Raw genomic sequence first — 16,708 nt, 5'->3', positions numbered from 1 at the left:
GATTTTATATCCTGCAGCTTTACTATATTCATTGATTAGTTCTAGTAATTTTCTGGTGGAGTTTTCTATGTAGACAATCATGTCACCTGCAAACAGTGAGAGTTTTACTTCTTCTTTTCCAATTTGGATTCCTTTTATTTCTTTTTCTGCTCTGATTTGCTGTGACCAAAACTTCCAAAACCATGTTGAATAGTAGTGGTGAAAGTGGGCACCATTGTCTTGTTCCTGACTTTAGAGGGAATGCTTTCAATTTTTCACCATTGAGGATAATGTTTGCTGAGGGTTTATCACATATAGCTTTTATTATGTTGAGGTATGTTCCTTCTATTTCTGCTTTCCGGAGAGTTTTTATCATAAATGGATGCTGAACTTTGTCAAAGGCTTTCTCTGAATCTATTGAGATAATCATATGGCTTTTATTTTTCAATTTGTTAATGTGGTGTATTACATCGATTGATTTGTGGATATTGAAGAATCTTTGAATCCATGGGATAAAGCCCACTTGGTCATGGTGTATGATCTTTTTAATGTGTTGTTGGATTCTGATTTCTAGAATTTTGTTAAGGATTTTTGCATCTATGTTCATCATTGATACTGGCCTGTAGTTTTCTTTTTTGGTGGCATTTTTTCAGGTTTTGGTATTAGGGTGATGGTGGCCTCATAGAATCAGTTTGGAAGTTTACCTTCCTCTGCAATTGTCTGGAAGAGTTTGAGTAGGATAGGTATTAGCTCTTCTCTAAAGTTTTGGTAGAATTCAGCTGTGAAGCCATCTGGACCTGGGCTTTTGTTTGTTGGAAGATTTCTGATTACAGTTTCAATTTCTGTGCTTGTGATGGGTCTGTTCAGATTTTCTATTTCTTCCTGGTTCAGTTTTGGAAAATTATACTTTTCTAAGAATTTGTCCATTTCTTCCAAGTTGTCCATTTTATTGGCATATAATTGCTGATAGTAGTCTCTTATGATCCTTTGTATTTCTGTGTTGTCTGTTGTGATCTCTCCATTTTCATTTCTAATTTTATGAATCTGATTTTTCTCCCTTTGTTTCTTGATGAGTCTGGCTAATGGTTTGTCAATTTTATTTATCCTTTCAAAGAACCAGCTTTTGGCTTTGTTGATTTTTGCTATGGTCTCTTTGTTTCTTTTGCATTTATTTCTGCCCTAATTTTTAAGATTTCTTTCATTCTATTAACCCTGGGGTTCTTCATTTCTTCCTTTTCTAGTTGCTTTAGGTGTAGAGCAAGGTTATTTATTTTACTTTTTTCTAGTTTCTTGAGGTATGCCTGCATTGCTGTGAACCTTTCCCTTAGCACTGCTTTTACAGTGTCCCCCTGGTTTTGGGGTGTTGTGTTTTCATTTTCATTCATTTCTATGCATATTTTTATTTCTTTTTTGATTTTTTTCTGTGATTTATTGGTTATTCAGTAGCGTGTTATTCAGCCTCCATATGTTAGAATTTTAAATAGTTTTTCTCCTGTCATTGAGATCTAATCTTACTGCATTGTGGTCAGAAAAGATGCTTGGAATGATTTCAAGTTTTTTAAATTTACCACGTCAAATTTATGGCCCAGGATGTGATCTATCCTGGAGAAGTTTCCATGTGCGCTTGAGAGAAAGGTGAAATTCATTGTTTTGATGTGAAATGTCCTATAGATATCAATTAGGTCTAACTGGTCTATTGTATCATTTAGAGTTTGTGTTTCCTTGTTAATTTTCTCTTTAGTTGATCTATCTATAGGTGTGAGTAGGGTATTAAAGTCTCCCACTATTATTGTGTTATTGTTAATTTCCCCTTTCATACTTGTTAGCATTTGTCTTACATATTGTGGTGCTCTTATGTTGTGTGCATATATATTTATAATTGTTATATCTTCTTGGATTGATAGTTTTATCATTATGTAGTGTCTTTCTTTGTCTCTTTTCACAGCCTTTGTTTTAAAGTCTATTTTATCTGATATGACTATTGCTACTCTTGCTTTCTTTTGGTCTCTATTTGGGTGGAATATTTTTTTCCAGCCCTTCACTTTCAGTCTGTATGTGTCCCCTGTTTTGAGGTGTGTCTCTTGTAGACAACATATATAGGGGTCTTGTTTTTGTATCCATTCAGCCAGTCTTTGTCTTTTGGTTTGGGCATTCAACCCATTTACATTTAAGGTAATTATTGATAAGTAGGATCCCGTTGCCATTTACTTTATTGTTTTGGGTTCGAGTTTATACACCCTTTTTGCGTTTCCTGTCTAGAGAAGATCCTTTAGCATTTGTTGGAGAGCTGGTTTGGTGGTGCTGAATTCTCTCAGCTTTTGCTTGTCTGTAAAGCTTTTGATTTCTCCTTCATATTTGAATGAGATCCCTGCTGGGTACAGTAATCTGGGCTGTAGGTTATTTTCTTTCATCACTTTAAGTATGTCCTGCCATTCCCTCCTGGCCTGAAGTGTTTCTATTGAAAGATCAGCTGTTATCCTTATGGGAATCCTCTCATGTGTTATTTGTTGTTTTTCCCTTGCTGCTTTTAATATTTGTTCTTTGTGTTTGATCTTTGTTAATTTGATTAATATGGATCTTGGGGTGTTTTGCCTTGGGTTTATCCTGTTTGGGTCTCTCTGGGTTTCGTGGACTTGGGTGATTATTTCCTTCCCCATTTTAGGGAAGTTTTCAACTATTATCTCCTCAAGTATTTTCTCATGGTCTTTCTTTTTGTCTTCTTATTCTGGGACTTCTATGATTCAAATGTTGGGGCATATAACACTGTCCTGGAGGTCTCTGAGATTGTCCTCATTTCTTTTAATTTGTTTTTCCTTTTTCCTCTCTGATTCATTTATTTCTACTATTCTATCTTCTACTTCACTAATCCTATCTTCTGCCTCCGTTATTCTACTATTTGTTCCCTTCAGAGTGTTTTTTTGGTCTCATTTATTGCATTATTCATTATATACTGACTCTATTTTATTTCTTCTAGGTCCTTGTTAAACCTTTCTTGCATCTTCTCAATCTTTGTCTCCAGGCTATTTATCTGTGATTGCATTTTGGTTTCAAGATTTTGGATCATTTTCACTATCATTATTTGGAATTCTTTATCAGGCAGATTCCCTATCTCTTCCTCTTTTGTTTGATTTGGTGGGCATTTATCCTGTTCCTTTACCTACTGGGTATTCCTCTGTCTCTTCATCCTGTTTATATTGCTGTGTCTGGGGTGGCCTTTCTGTATTCTGGCAGTTTGTCGAGTTCTCTTTATTGTGGTTTCCTCATTGTGGGTGCAGTTGTACAGGTGGCTTGCCAAGGTTTCCTGGTTAGGGAAGCTTGTGTCGGTGTTCTGGTGGGTGGAGCTGGATTTCTTCTCTCTGGAATGCAATGAATGTCCAGTAATGAGTTATGAGATGTCAGTGGGTTTGGAGTGACTTTGGACAGCCTTTAAATTGAAGCTCAGGGCTGTGTTCCTGTGTTGCTGGAGAATTTGTGTGGTATGTCTTGCTCTGGAACTTGTTGGTCCTTGGGTGGTGCTTGGTTTCAGTGTAGGTATGGAGGCATTTGATGACCTTCTGTCGATTAATGTTCCCTGGAGTCAGGAGTTCTCTGGTGTTCTCAGGATTTGTACTTAAGCCTCCTGCTTCTGGTTTTCAGTCTTATTTTTACGGTAGTCTCAAGACTTCTCCATCCATACAGCACCATTGATAAAACATCTAGTTTAAAGATGAAAAGTTTCTCCACAGTGAGTGACACCCAGAGAGGTTCACAGAGTTACATGGAGAAGAGAAGAGGGAGGAGGGAGTTAGAGGTGACCTGAATGAGATGAGGTGGAATCAAAAGAGGAGAGAGCAGGCTAGCCAGTAATCACTTCCTTATGTATGCTCTACAGTCTGGACCACTCACAGATGTTCACGGAGTTATATGGAGAAGAGGAAGGAAGGAGACAGAGGTGGCCAGGAGGATAAAGGGGGGAATGAAAAGGAGAGAGATAGATCCAGCCAGTAATCAGTTCCCTAAGTGTTCTCCACCGTCTGGAACACACAAAGAGATTCACAGAGTTGGGTAAAGAAGAGAAGGGGGAGGGAGGAGATAGAGGTGCCCTGGTGGAGAAAAGGAGAGTCCAAAGGGGGAGAGAGCATTCAAACCAGTAATCTTGCTCCCAAATAAAAATGGGTACTGTAGATCAGGTTCTTAAAGGTACAAAATTGATAACAAATACCAAAAAGCAAAGATTAAAAATTTAGAGTAGAGGTTGGATTTTCAAAAATACAATATTAAAGAAAAGAAAAAAAGAAAAAACAAAGTCACAAAAATTATAAAAAATATATGTATATGACGTTTGCTTTAAAAAATAGGTCTCTTTTTTTGTAAAGTAATAGTAGGTTATAAAAATGAAAACTAGAGGAGTAATAGAGGACTTAAATTAAAAAAAAAATGATAGTAAAAAACATATCTAGGACTTTCTCTGGTGTTGTTGTGGGCAGTGTGGGGTCAGTTCATTTCAGATAGTTCCTTGGTCCAGCTTATATTTCTCAAGATCTATAGGCCCCTTCCTATGAAGTCGGTGCTAACTACAAGGTTTTAATCTATTGTACCTGTCACTTTCAAGGAGGTTCCCTCTGTTTTAGCTTCTTCTGTTTGCTAGTCTCTTCAGTGTCTGATTTCTGCCCTGACACAAGGGGGAGGTGGTGGACACTTTTTTATGCTCACTTGTTCAGTCACACTGTGGGGAGGAGGGATGCTGCAAACAAATAACACTGGCATGTGCTCGCAGCGTCTCAGCCACACTGGGCCTGGCCCTGCTCACTGCACATGTGCTGGCCCTACCCGCACTGCTCAGGCTCTAGGTTTTTCCACCAGGAACTGTCCGAGGCCAGCCCTGGGCTACATGCACCTCCTAGGTCTAAGCCACTCAGGTTCAGGCACTCAGGTAGTCCTCAGAGGCACAGACTCGGTTGGGCCTGCGTTTTGTGCCCTTCCCAGGTCTGAGAAGCTCAGGTGATGAGGTGTTTAGCAAGCATGGTCACTGCAACTTATCCCCTCCCCCGTCCCTGCCACTTGGTTTTCTGGGTGTACAACTGGCAAGCCTTCTCAGGTGGATGTTGACCGTCCAGAACCCCAAGAAGTCTTAGCCAAAAAGCCTGCTCGCAGTTTGGAGATAATGCCTCTCTGGGGCTGCGACTGCCCCCTTCTGGCTCTGGCTGCCTGTCACAGGAGGGGGATGGTCTACAGCCGGCTATCTCTGTTCAGTCCTTTGTTCTGTGAGGGGGCCTGACGGTGTCTTAGGTTAGGGCTTTTCGTGTGGTAGCTATCCCACAGTCTGGTTTGCTAGCCCAGATTAGTTCCCAAGTTAGTTCCCTCAGATTGCCCTTGGGGCATTCAGGCCCAGTCCTTACTCTAAGCAGTGCAGCCTGCGCCTCCCTGCCCAGCCCCCGCTCACTAGTGGCGGGTGCAGGCGTCTGCTCTGCTTCTCTGCTGGGGGAGTTACCGTTGGGCACGTAATCTGCGGGCTTTAATTATTTATTTAATTTTCCTCGTGGTTATGTTGCCCTCTGTGGTTCCAAGGCTTGCTACAGACTCAGCAGTGAGAGTGTTTCCTGGTGTTTGGACACTTCTCTCTTTTTAAGACTCCCTTCCGGGGACAGAGCTCCATCCCTACCTCTTTTGTCTCTCTTTTTGTCTTTTATATTTTTTCCTACCTCCTTTTGAAGACAATGGGCTACTTTTCTGGGTGCCTGATGTCCTCTGCCAGCCTTCAGAAGTTGTTTTGTGCAATGTACTCAGCGTTTAAATGTTTTTTTGATGAATTTGTTGGGGAGAAACTTGTCTCCCTGTCCTATTCCTCCACCATCTTAGGACTGCCTCCCAGTTGAGCTATTTCAAATCCTGAAAGATGATGCTGTTAAAGTGCAGCACTCAATATGACGGCAAATTTGGAAAACTCAGCAGTGGCCACAGGACTGGAAAAGGTCAGTTTTCATTCCAATCCCAAAGAAAGGCAAAGCCAAAGAATGTTCAAACTATTGCACAATTGCACTCATCTCACCTGCTAGTAAAGTAATGCTTAAAATTCTCCAAGCTAGGGCTTCAGCAATACATGAAGCATGAACTTCCAGTTGTTCAAGCTGGTTTTACAAAAGGCAGAGGAACCAGAGATCAAATTGCCAATATCAGCTGGATCATTGAAAAAGCAAGAGAGTTCCAGAAAAAAACATCTATTTCTGCTTTATTGACTATGCCAATGCCTTTCACTGTGTGGATCACAATAAACTGTGGAAAATTCTGAAAGAGATTGGAACACCAGACCACCTGACCTGCCTCTTGAGAAACCTATATGCAGGTCAGGAAGCAACAGTTAGAACTGGACGTGGAACAGACTGGTTCCCAATAAGAAAAGGAACACGACAAGGCTGTATATTGTTACCCTGCTTATTTAACTTATATGCAGAGTACATCATGAGAAACGCTGGGCTGGAAGAAGCACAATCTGGGATCAAGATTGCCAGAAGAAATATCAATAACCTCAGATATGCAGATGACACCACCCTTATGGCAGAAAGTGAAGAAGAACTGAAAAGCTTCTTGATGAAAGTGAAAGTGGAGAGTGAAAAAGTTGGCTTAAATCTCAACATTCAGAAAACGAAGATCATGGCATCTGGTCCCATCACTTAATGGAAAATATATGGGGAAACAGTGGAAACAGTGTCAGACTTTATTTTTGGGGGCTCCAAAATCACTGCAGATGGTGACTGCAGCCATGAAATTAAAAGACACTTACTCCTTGGAAGGAAAGTTGTGACCAACCTAGATAGCAAATTGAAAAACACAGACATTACTTTGCCAACAAAGGTCTGTCTAGTCAAGGCTATTGTTTTTCCAGTAGTCATGTATGGATGTGAAAGTTGGAATGTGAAGAAAGCTGAGCGCTGAAGAATTGATGCTTTTGAACTGTGGTGTTGGAGAGGACTCTTGAGAGTCCCTTGGACTGCAAGGAGATCCAACCAGTCCATTCTGAAGGAGATCAGCCCTGGGTGTCCTTTGGAAGGACTGATGCTAAAGCTGAAACCCCAGTACTTTGGCCACCTCATGCGAAGAGTTGACTCATTGGAAAGGATTCTGATGCTGGGAGGGATTAGGGGCAGGAAGAGAAAGGGACGACAGAGAATGAGATGGCAGGATGACATCACCGACCTGATGATGGACGTGAGTTTGAGTGAATTCCAGAATTGGTGACGGACAGGGAGGCCTGGCGTGCTGCAATTCATGGGGTCACAAAGAGTCAGACATGACTGAGCGACTGAACTGAACTGAACTGATGTAGAGGATCATGTCATCTGCAGTGAGAGTTATACGTCTTCTTTTCCAATCTTGATTCACTTTATTTCTTTGTCTTCTCTGATTGCTGTGGCTAAAACTTCCAAAACTGTGTTGAATAGTAGTGGTGGGAGTGGGCACCCTTGTCTTTTTCCTGACTTTAGGGGAAATGCTTTCAATTTTTCACCATTGAGGATAATGTTTACTGTGGTTTATCATATATGGCTTTTTATTATGTTGAGGTGCATTCCTTCTATTCCTGCTTTCTGGAGGGTTTTTATCATGAATCGATATTGAATTTTGTCAAAGGCTTTCTCTGCATCTATTGAGATAATCATATCATTTTTATCTTTCAAGTTTTTCACGTTGTATATCACATTGATTGATTTACAAATATTGAAGAATCATTGCACCCCTGGGATAAAGCCCACTTGGCCATGATGTATGATCTTTTTAATATGTTGTTGGATTCTGTTTGCTAAAATTTTGTTAAGGATTTTTGCATCTATATTCGTCAATGATATTGGCCTGTACTTTTTTTTTTTTTTTGCATCTTTGTCAGGCTTTGGTATTAGGGTGATGGTGGCCTCATAGAATGAGTTTGGAAGTTTACCTTCCTCTGCAATTGTCTGGAAGAGTTTGAGTAGGATAGGTGTTAGCTCTTCTCTAAATTTTTGGTAGAATCCACTGTAAAGTCATCTGGTTCTGGGCTTTTAATTGTTGGAAGGTTTCTGATTACAATTTTGATTTCTGTGCTTGTGATCAGTCTGTTCAGATTTTCTATTTCTTCCTGGTTCAGTTTTGGAAAGTTATACTTTTCTAAGAATTTGTCCATTTCTTCCAAGTTGTCCATTTTATTGGCATATAGTTGCTGATACTAGTCTCTTATGATCTTCTGTATTTATGTGTTGTCTGCTCTGATTTCTCTAATTCAATTTCTAATTTTGTTGATTTGGTTCTTCTCCCTTTTTTTCTTGATGAGTCTGGCTAATGGTTTCTCTATTTTATTTATCTTCTTAAAGAACCATCTTTTAGCTTTGCTGATTTTGGCTATGGTCTTGCTTGTTTCTTTTGCATTTATTTCTGCCCTAATTTTTATGATTTCTTCCCCTCTACTCACCCTGGGGTGCCTCATATCTTCTTTTTCTAATTGCTTTAGTTGTAGAATTAGGTTATTTATTTGATTTTTCTCTTGTTTCTTAAGGTAAGCTTGTATTGCTATGAACCTTCCCCTTAGAACTGCTTTTACTGAATCCCATAGATTTTTGGGTTGTTGTGTTTTCATTTTCATTCATTTCTATGCGTATTTTGATTTCTTTTTTGATTTATTCTGTGATTTATTGGTTATTCAGAAGTATGATGTTTAACTTCCATATGCTTGTATATTTAATGTTTTTTTCCCCCTGTAGTTGATATCTAATCTTACCACATTGTGGTCAGAAAAGATGCTTGAAATGATTTCATTTTTTTTTTTAAATTTATCAAGGCTAGTTTTATGGCCCAGGATGTGATCAGTCCTGGAGAAGGTTCCATGTGCACTTGAGAGAAAGGTGAAATTCATTGTTTTGATGTGAAATGTCCTATAGATATCAATTAGGTCTAACTGGTCCATTGTAAAGTTTGCGTTTCCTTGCTAATTTCCTGTTTAGTTGATCTATCCATAGGTTTGAGTGGGGTATTAAACAGTAACACTATTATTGTGTTACTGTTAATTTCCCCTTTCATACTTGTTAGCATTTGCCTTACATATTGTGGTGCTCCTATACTGGGTGCATATATATTTATAATTGTTATATCTTCTTGGATTGATCCTTTGATCATTATGTGGTGTCCTTCTTTGTCTCTTTTCGTGGCCTTTATTTCAAAGTCTATTTTATCTGATATGAGTATTGCTACTCCTGCTTTATTTTGGTCTGCATTTGCATGAAATATCTTTTTTCAGCCCTTCACTTTCAGTCTGTATGTGTCCCTTGTTTTGAGGTGGGTCTCTTGTAGACAGTGTATATAAGGGTCTTGTTTTTGTATCCACTCAGCCAGTCTTTGTCTTTTGGTTTGGGCATTCAACCCATGTACATTTAAGGTAATTATTGATAAGTATGATCCCATTGCCATTTACTTTGTTGTTTTGTGTTAGAGTTTATACACCTTTTCTGTGATTCCTGTCTAGAGAAGATCCTTTAGCATTTGTTGAAGAGCTGGTTTGGTGGTGCTGAATTCTCTCAGCTTTTGCTTGTCTGTAAAGCTTTTGATTTCTCCTTCATATTTGAATGAGATCCTTGCTGGGTACAGTAATCTGGGCTGTAGGTTATTTTCTTTCATCACTTTAAGTATATCCTGCCATTCCCTCCTGGCCTGAAGAGTTTGTATTGAAAGATCAGCTGTTATCCTAATGTGAATCCCCTTGTGTGTTACTTGTTGTTTTTCCCTTGCTGCTTTTAATATTTGTTCTTTGTGTTTGATCTTCCTTAATTTGATTAATACGTGTCTTGGGTGTTTTGCCTTGAGTTTATCCTATTTGCGACTCTGGGTTTCTTGGACGTGAGTGCCTATATTCTTCCCCATTTTAGGGAAGTTTTCAACTATTATCTCCTCAAGTATTTTCTCATGGCCTTTCTTTTTGTCTTCTTTTTCTGGGACTCCTGTGATTTGAATGTTTTGGTGTTTCACATTGTCCCAAAGGTCTCTGAGTTTGTCCTCATTTCTTTTAACTCTTTTTTCTTTTTTCCTCTCTGCTTCATTTATTTCCAACATTCTATCTCCCATCTCACTTATCCTATCTTCTGCCTCAGTTATTCTACTGTTGGTTCCCTCCAGAGTGCTTTTGATCTCAGTTATTGCATTGTTCATTATTGATTGACACTTTTTTTATTTCTTCTAGGTCTTTGTTAAACATTTCTTGCATCTTCTCAATCCTTGTCTCCAGACTATCTATTTTTCCATTTTGTTTTCAAGATTTTGGATCATTTTTACTATCATTATTCTGAATTCTTTTTCAGGTAGACTCCCTATCTCCTCCTATTTGGTTTGGTTTGGTGGGCATTTATCATGTTTATTTACCTGCTGAATATTTCTCTGCCTTTTCATCTTGTTTAGATTGCTGTGTTTGGGTGTCCTTTCTGTATGCTGGAAATTTGTGGTTCCTCTTTATTGTGGAGGTTCCTCCCTATGGGTGGGCTGGACTAGTGGTTTCTCAAGGTTTCCTGGTTAGGGAAGCTTGCATTGGTGTTCTGGTGGGTGGAGCTGGATTTCTTCTCTCTGGAGTGCAATGAAGAGTCCAGTAGTGAGTTTTGAAGTGTCTATGGGTTTGGTGTGACTTTTGGCTGCCTGTATTTTAATGCTCAGGGCTATGCTGCTGCATTGTTGGAGATTTAGCTTGATATGTCTTACTTTGAAACTTGTTGGCTCTTGGGTAGAGCTTGGTTTCAGTGTAGATATGAAGGCTTCTGGGTGAGCTCTTGTTGATTAATGTTCCCTGGAGTCTGGAGTTTCCTGGTGTTCTCAAGTTTTGAACTTAAGCCTCTTGCCTCTGGCTTTCAGTCTTATTCTTACAGTAGCCTCAAGACTTCTCCATCTATACAGCACCAATGATAAAACATATAGGTTAATGGTGAAAAGATTCTCCACAGTGAGGGATACCCAGAGAGGTTCACAGAGTTATATGGAGAAGAGAAGAGGGAGGAGGGAGATAGAGGTGACCAGGAAGAGAAGAGGGGAAATCAAAAGGGAGAGAACAATCTAGCAAGTAATCAGTTCCCTAAGTGTTCTCTATAGCCCAGAACACCCAAAGAGATTCACAGAGTTAGAGAAGAGAAGGGGAAGGGAGGAGATAGAGGTGACCTGGAAGAGAAAAAGGAGAGTCAAAAGGAAGAGAGAGCAATCAAGCTAGTAATCACACTCCTAGGTAAAAATGGGTACTGAAGACTAGATTCTTAATGGTACAAAATTGATCAGATCAGATCAGATCAGTCACTCAGTCGTGTCCGACTCTTTGCGACCCCATGAATCGCAGCACACCAGGCCTCCTTGTCTATCACCAACTCCCGTAGTTCACTCAGTCTCATGTCCATTGAGTCAGTGATGCCATCCAGCCATCTCATCCTCTGTCGTCCCCTTCTCCTCTTGCCCCCAATCCCTCCCAGCATCAGAGTCTTTTCCAATGAGTCAACTCTTTGCATGAGATGGCCAAAGTACTGGAGTTTCAGCTTTGGCATCATTCCTTCAAGCAAAGGTTAAAAATCTAGTGTAGTTTTAGACTCTCAAAAATACAATATTAAAAAAACAAAACAAAATCACAAAAATTATAAAGTGTATATATGAAATTTGCTTTAAAAGTAGGGTCTTTTTAAGGTAATAGTAGGTTATAAAAATTAAAATTAAAGGAGTAACAAAGAACTTAAAAATAAAAAAATGTAAAATTTAAAAATGATAATAGCAAAATATATCTAGGAATTTCTCTGGAGCTGTTGAGGGCAGTGTGGGTTCAATTCCGTTTCAGATAGTTCCTTGTTCCAGTTTATACTTCTTCTCATGGTCTATAGGCCCCTTCCAATGTAGTCAATGCTAACTATAGGGTTTTAATATGTTGCACCTGTCACTTCCAAAGTGGTTCCCTCTTCTTGTTTATTTTGGCTTCCTCTGTTTGCAAGTCTCTTCAGTGTCTAACTTCCTGACACAAGGGGGTGAAGGTGGTCTCTTATTTAGGCTCACTTGTTCAGCTGTGCTATGGGGAGAGAGGTACACTGCAAACAAATATCACTGGCTAGTGTGGGGAGTGCTCACAGTGTTTTAGCCTCTCTGCCTCCAGCGGGGGATGGGCCAGTCCACAGCCAGCTAGCTCTCTTCTGATATTGGCTCAGTCCTTTGTTCTGTGAGGGGGCCTGGCAGTGCCTTAGGTTAGAGCTTTTCACAAGAAAGTTCTCTATCTCTCTCTCTCTCTGTTCTCTCTCTCTCTCTCTGTTCTCTCTCTCCCTCTCTCTGGCTATACCACAGTTTGGGTTGCTATCTCACGTTAGCTCCCTCAGATTGTCCTCAGGGCATTCAGGCCTGGTCCTTACCCTAAGCATGCAGCCCATGCCTCCCTGTTCGGCCCCCACCCACTGCTGGCGGATGCGAGTGTCTGGGCTATTTCTCCAGTGGGAGTTGTGGTTAGGCACGTAATCTGTGTGTTTTTTTTTCCCTCCAGATTATGTTGCCCTCTGGTTTCCAAAACTCCCCACAGACCCACCAGTTAGATGGTTTCCTGGTGTTTGGAAACTTCTCCTTCATGACTCCCTCCCCAGGGTGGGTCTCCATCCCTAACTCTTTTGTCTCTCTTTTTATCTTTTATATTTTGTCCTACCTCCTTTCAAAAAGAATGGGCTGCCTTTCTGGGTGCCTGGTGTCCTCCACTAGCGTTCAGAAATTGTTTTGTGTAATTTGCTCAGCATTCAAATGGTCTTTCGATGAATTTGTGGAGAAGAAAGTGGTCTCCCCATCCTATTCCCCTGCCATCTTAGGACCGCCCCCATGGTACCACTTTTGATCATTTTCTGGGTGCCAAATTACAGGAAAGTTGAAGGACACACTAGTTGTCTTTGCTGGAAAAGCAAATTCATTCCTTTCTAAGTGACTCACAGTGGCATTCCACTCAATATCAATTGAGCTCAAAGGGCACTCGTGAGTTTCTATTGAATAAAAAAAACTTTGTATTTAGAGCTGGTTCTGAATGCCTTTATTTCAACTTGATCTGGCCTTATTTACTTGCTCTAGGCCCAGCTGACCTTGAAATGTGTTGTAGTAAGAAGAGCCTGAGCTCAGATCTCAGCTTTAAATAATGGCAACTGTGTGACTTGGTTATTTATCCTTTGTCTATTTCCTACTTTTCCCACCTATAAAATGGGAAAATCCTCATACTCATTTCACAGGATTATTATGAAGATTAAATAATATGTAATATGTGAAACATATAGAGCTCAGTACCTATCTATATAGATAGATGGTGTATATACATATATACAGACTAAGGTTTGTCTTAATTCTTGCTTATCTTTGTAACCATGACAATAACTTTACCATTTGCTATCTAAAGAGTGATACAGACATGTAAAAAAGGATCTCATTTTCCTGCTTCTTTACTGACTTAATGATTACCATGAATCTATAATATGTAAGCACAAGCACAAGATGAGGATACTCATAGATGTGCTCCACTTTGTTGTTGTTCAGTTGCTCAGTAGTGTCTGACTTTTTGCAACCTCATGGAATGCAGCACGCCAGGTTTCCCTGTCCTTCACCATCTGCCAGAGCTGGCTCCAACTCATGTCCATTGAGTCAGTGATACCATCCAATCATCTTGTCCTCTGTTGCCCCCTTCTCCTCCTGCCTTCAATCTTTCCCAGCATCAGGGTCATTTCCAATGAGTCAGTTCTTCGCATCAGGCTGCCAAAGTATTGGAGCTGCAGCTTCAGCATCAGTTCTTCTAATGAATATTCAGGATTGATTTCCTTTAGGATTGACTGATTTGATTTCCCTGCAGTCTAAGGGACTCTTGTAAAGAGTCTTCTCCAATGCCACAGCTCAAAAGCATCAATTCTTCAGCATTCCACTTAGTCAGCTTTTTATTGTGCTACTGCCATAGGTGACACTCCAGCCACAGCTGCTTTGGAGACATCTGTGACTGTCCCAAAGGGGGCTGAGCATGAGTGTACTGCTGGACCATCACAGAAAAACTGCAGAAAAGGCATTGCTGTTGCTGTTGCTAAGTCGCTTCAGTCGTGTCCAACTCTGTGCGACCCCATAGACAGCAGCCCACCAGGCTTCCCCGTCCCTGGGATTCTCCAGGCAAGAACACTGGAGTGGGTTGCCATTTCCTCTCCAATGCATGAAAGTGGAAAGTGAAAGTGACGTCGCTCAGTCATGTCCAACTCTTAGTGACCCCATGAACTGCAGCCTACCAGGCTCCTCCATCCATGGGATTTTCCAGGCAAGAGTACTGGAGTGGGGTGCCATTGCCTTCTCTGAGAAAAGGCATACACATGCTCAAAGTATTAATAAATGACCATCAGCAGGATTTGTTGACCATTTGAGTTCCTGTCAATTCTAAGAAATTCAGTCATGTTAAACACATTGGATAGATTTGCATTTAGCACTGCTCAATAACACTTCCTTCTTTTTTTTCCCCCATAATTTGATAGTTCACCTTCCTGCTTAGGTAACAAGGTAATTTTCACAAATTATATTATAATTTCATACCGTTTGTACATGATTAGGATATGTTTGTTCATATGTCAGAATTTTATCATGGTTGAAGAAGTTTCATCAGGTAAAACTAGGCAAATCAGAGCTTTTAAAGGTTAGAAGCTACACAGTTAATTCAGGTCATCAAATCATGTACAAAAGTCATGGAAGTAATAAATTGCTATATTAAAATGTTCATTCACAATTTTTTTCTGATTCAAGTGGTTTGTATACCAATTTTTTCTTTTTCATCAACTTTAATGTATCTGTGTACAGTGGCAATATTACAGCTCATGAAGTTTATCTGAGGCACAATTACTGTTGATTGAAATTTTTAGAACAATGATTTTTCCCATAAAATGTTAATTATTTCTATTATATAATTATACCTTTTTATTTCAGAATTTTAATGAATATTTGAAGGAGAGATGTGACTAGGAAGTTCATTAGCTATGTGATTTTCAAGGCCTGTTCTGAGGAGGCAGAGATTGGCTATACATTTTAAAGAACACTAGTCTTAGAGAAAGGGCATGTGGGTTTTATCACCTGGAGTCTATTTTTTCCTAGGCTCCCTCCACTAAATCTTTCTAGGCTTCCATTTTCTCATCTGACAAATGGAGAAAATAATGCCTCTCTTATATTTCTCATGGACTTGGGTTTTCAAAGACAGTTACAATTTCAAATATTCTAACACTTTGACAGGACATTTGTCTTAATTTCTGGCTCACAAAGCCCAGTTACATCAAGTATTGTTGCATAACTAAGGTTGTAGAGAACTAGAAGCTACAATTCAACCTGACTTTTATATCCCTCATTTTATGTGCAATTATTGTACTCTTTGCCTTTATGGCTTTTAGTCTCAAGATAAAAGCTCCCAAAGCATGAGAGTTAAAAAAAAGCAGTCATTCATATCTCCTAGTAACCTTCATTTTGTCATTCCCTTTGAAGTTTTCCTGAGAAATATGACAGTTTTCAACTCTCACAGAGACTGAAAGGATGGTTGAGGGAATCAGAGTCTTATAGATAGATTTTTGAGTTGGAAAGATCAATTCCTTGCTTTCAGGTGAGAGAAAAGAAGTCCTGACAGAGTTAATTTATAACTCTCCATCCTGTGTCCTTTGTGGAGGAAGAAGAACAAGTAGAAGAAAATTATTAGAGAATTATTGAGAAAATAATTATTAGAAAAAATTGAGAAACATTAGAATAATTATTATAGATTTATAATATTAGAGAACTAGAAAGATTATCAGAAAAAAATTTGAGAAAGTTATTGAGGAAAAAAAATAGAAAATTATTGACAGAAATTGCCAAGAGATAGAAAAAGTAGCCAGCTGGTAAGTGTTAGGGTTTGCGCCAGTACAGGAGAAAAGCAAAAGTCATATCTCCTATGGATGTACAAAATCTGGAAGCAGGGAACAAACAATGAAACTGGAGATTACACAACATATTAAGGGGAACAAGGTAAAGCCCTGTTTGGAGAGGTAATTATGCAACTACAACCTACTAATTTAAGAAAGAAAAATCCCACTGAAATATATAATGCATCAGACTTTGGGACTTCCGTGGTGGTCCATTGGTTAAGACTTCATCTTCCAATGCAGGGGATGCGGGTTTGATTCCTGGTTGTGGAGCTAAGATCCCACATGCCTTGAAACAAAAACCAAAACCAAAACCAAAAGCACGAAACAGAAACAATATGGTAACAAATTCAATAAAAACTTTAAAAAATGATCCACATCAAAAAAATCTTAAAAGAAAATATAATTCAACAGGCTTTAATCCATAGGAATGCATTTCTGAAACAACCTGATATCAAGACAATGCTTATCCCAACAAGACTTCCAAAGTTTCAATGGCTGCAAAACTTTGTAGGTTTCTATAGTTGCAGTATAACAATGGCTGTGTTAGAATGAGGTGATGCAGGATAATTAAAAGTAGGAGATGAGTACCATCAAGTTGGGGTTGAAAGAAATATATTGAGTCATGAGGACTACTCTTAAAATATTAAGACTAACTATAAACACAAGGAAACTACACTGGTGATGTACAGAGGTAAATAGAAGTTTCTCACCTGCACAAATGTATCCTTCTGACTAGGAAAAGTTCTTTGTGGTGATAACATTACCAAATGGTATTTTTATAAACCCCAGGATATCTAGGGCAATGAGGATGTGATAGTTTACCCATGACTTGATTATGGTTTTCTTTCATTTCTTAT

At 39.3% G+C, this 16,708-nt stretch overlaps 1 pseudogene; it reads left to right on the top strand.

Moving 5' to 3' along the window:
- The first annotated feature begins 14,754 nt into the window (after positions 1-14,754).
- On the top strand, positions 14,755-14,878 carry LOC147340765 (U4 spliceosomal RNA; annotated as a pseudogene).
- Positions 14,879-16,708: the final 1,830 nt, after the last annotated feature.

The sequence above is a fragment of the Bos grunniens genome, chromosome X (genome assembly GCF_055505025.1).
Source record: "Bos grunniens cultivar Pamir isolate PY7600 chromosome X, Bosgru_T2T1.0, whole genome shotgun sequence".
NCBI classification, from domain to species: domain Eukaryota; kingdom Metazoa; phylum Chordata; class Mammalia; order Artiodactyla; family Bovidae; genus Bos; species Bos grunniens.
Note: the sequence above shows the minus strand (reverse complement) of the source record. Positions and strands in the feature narration are given on the sequence as shown.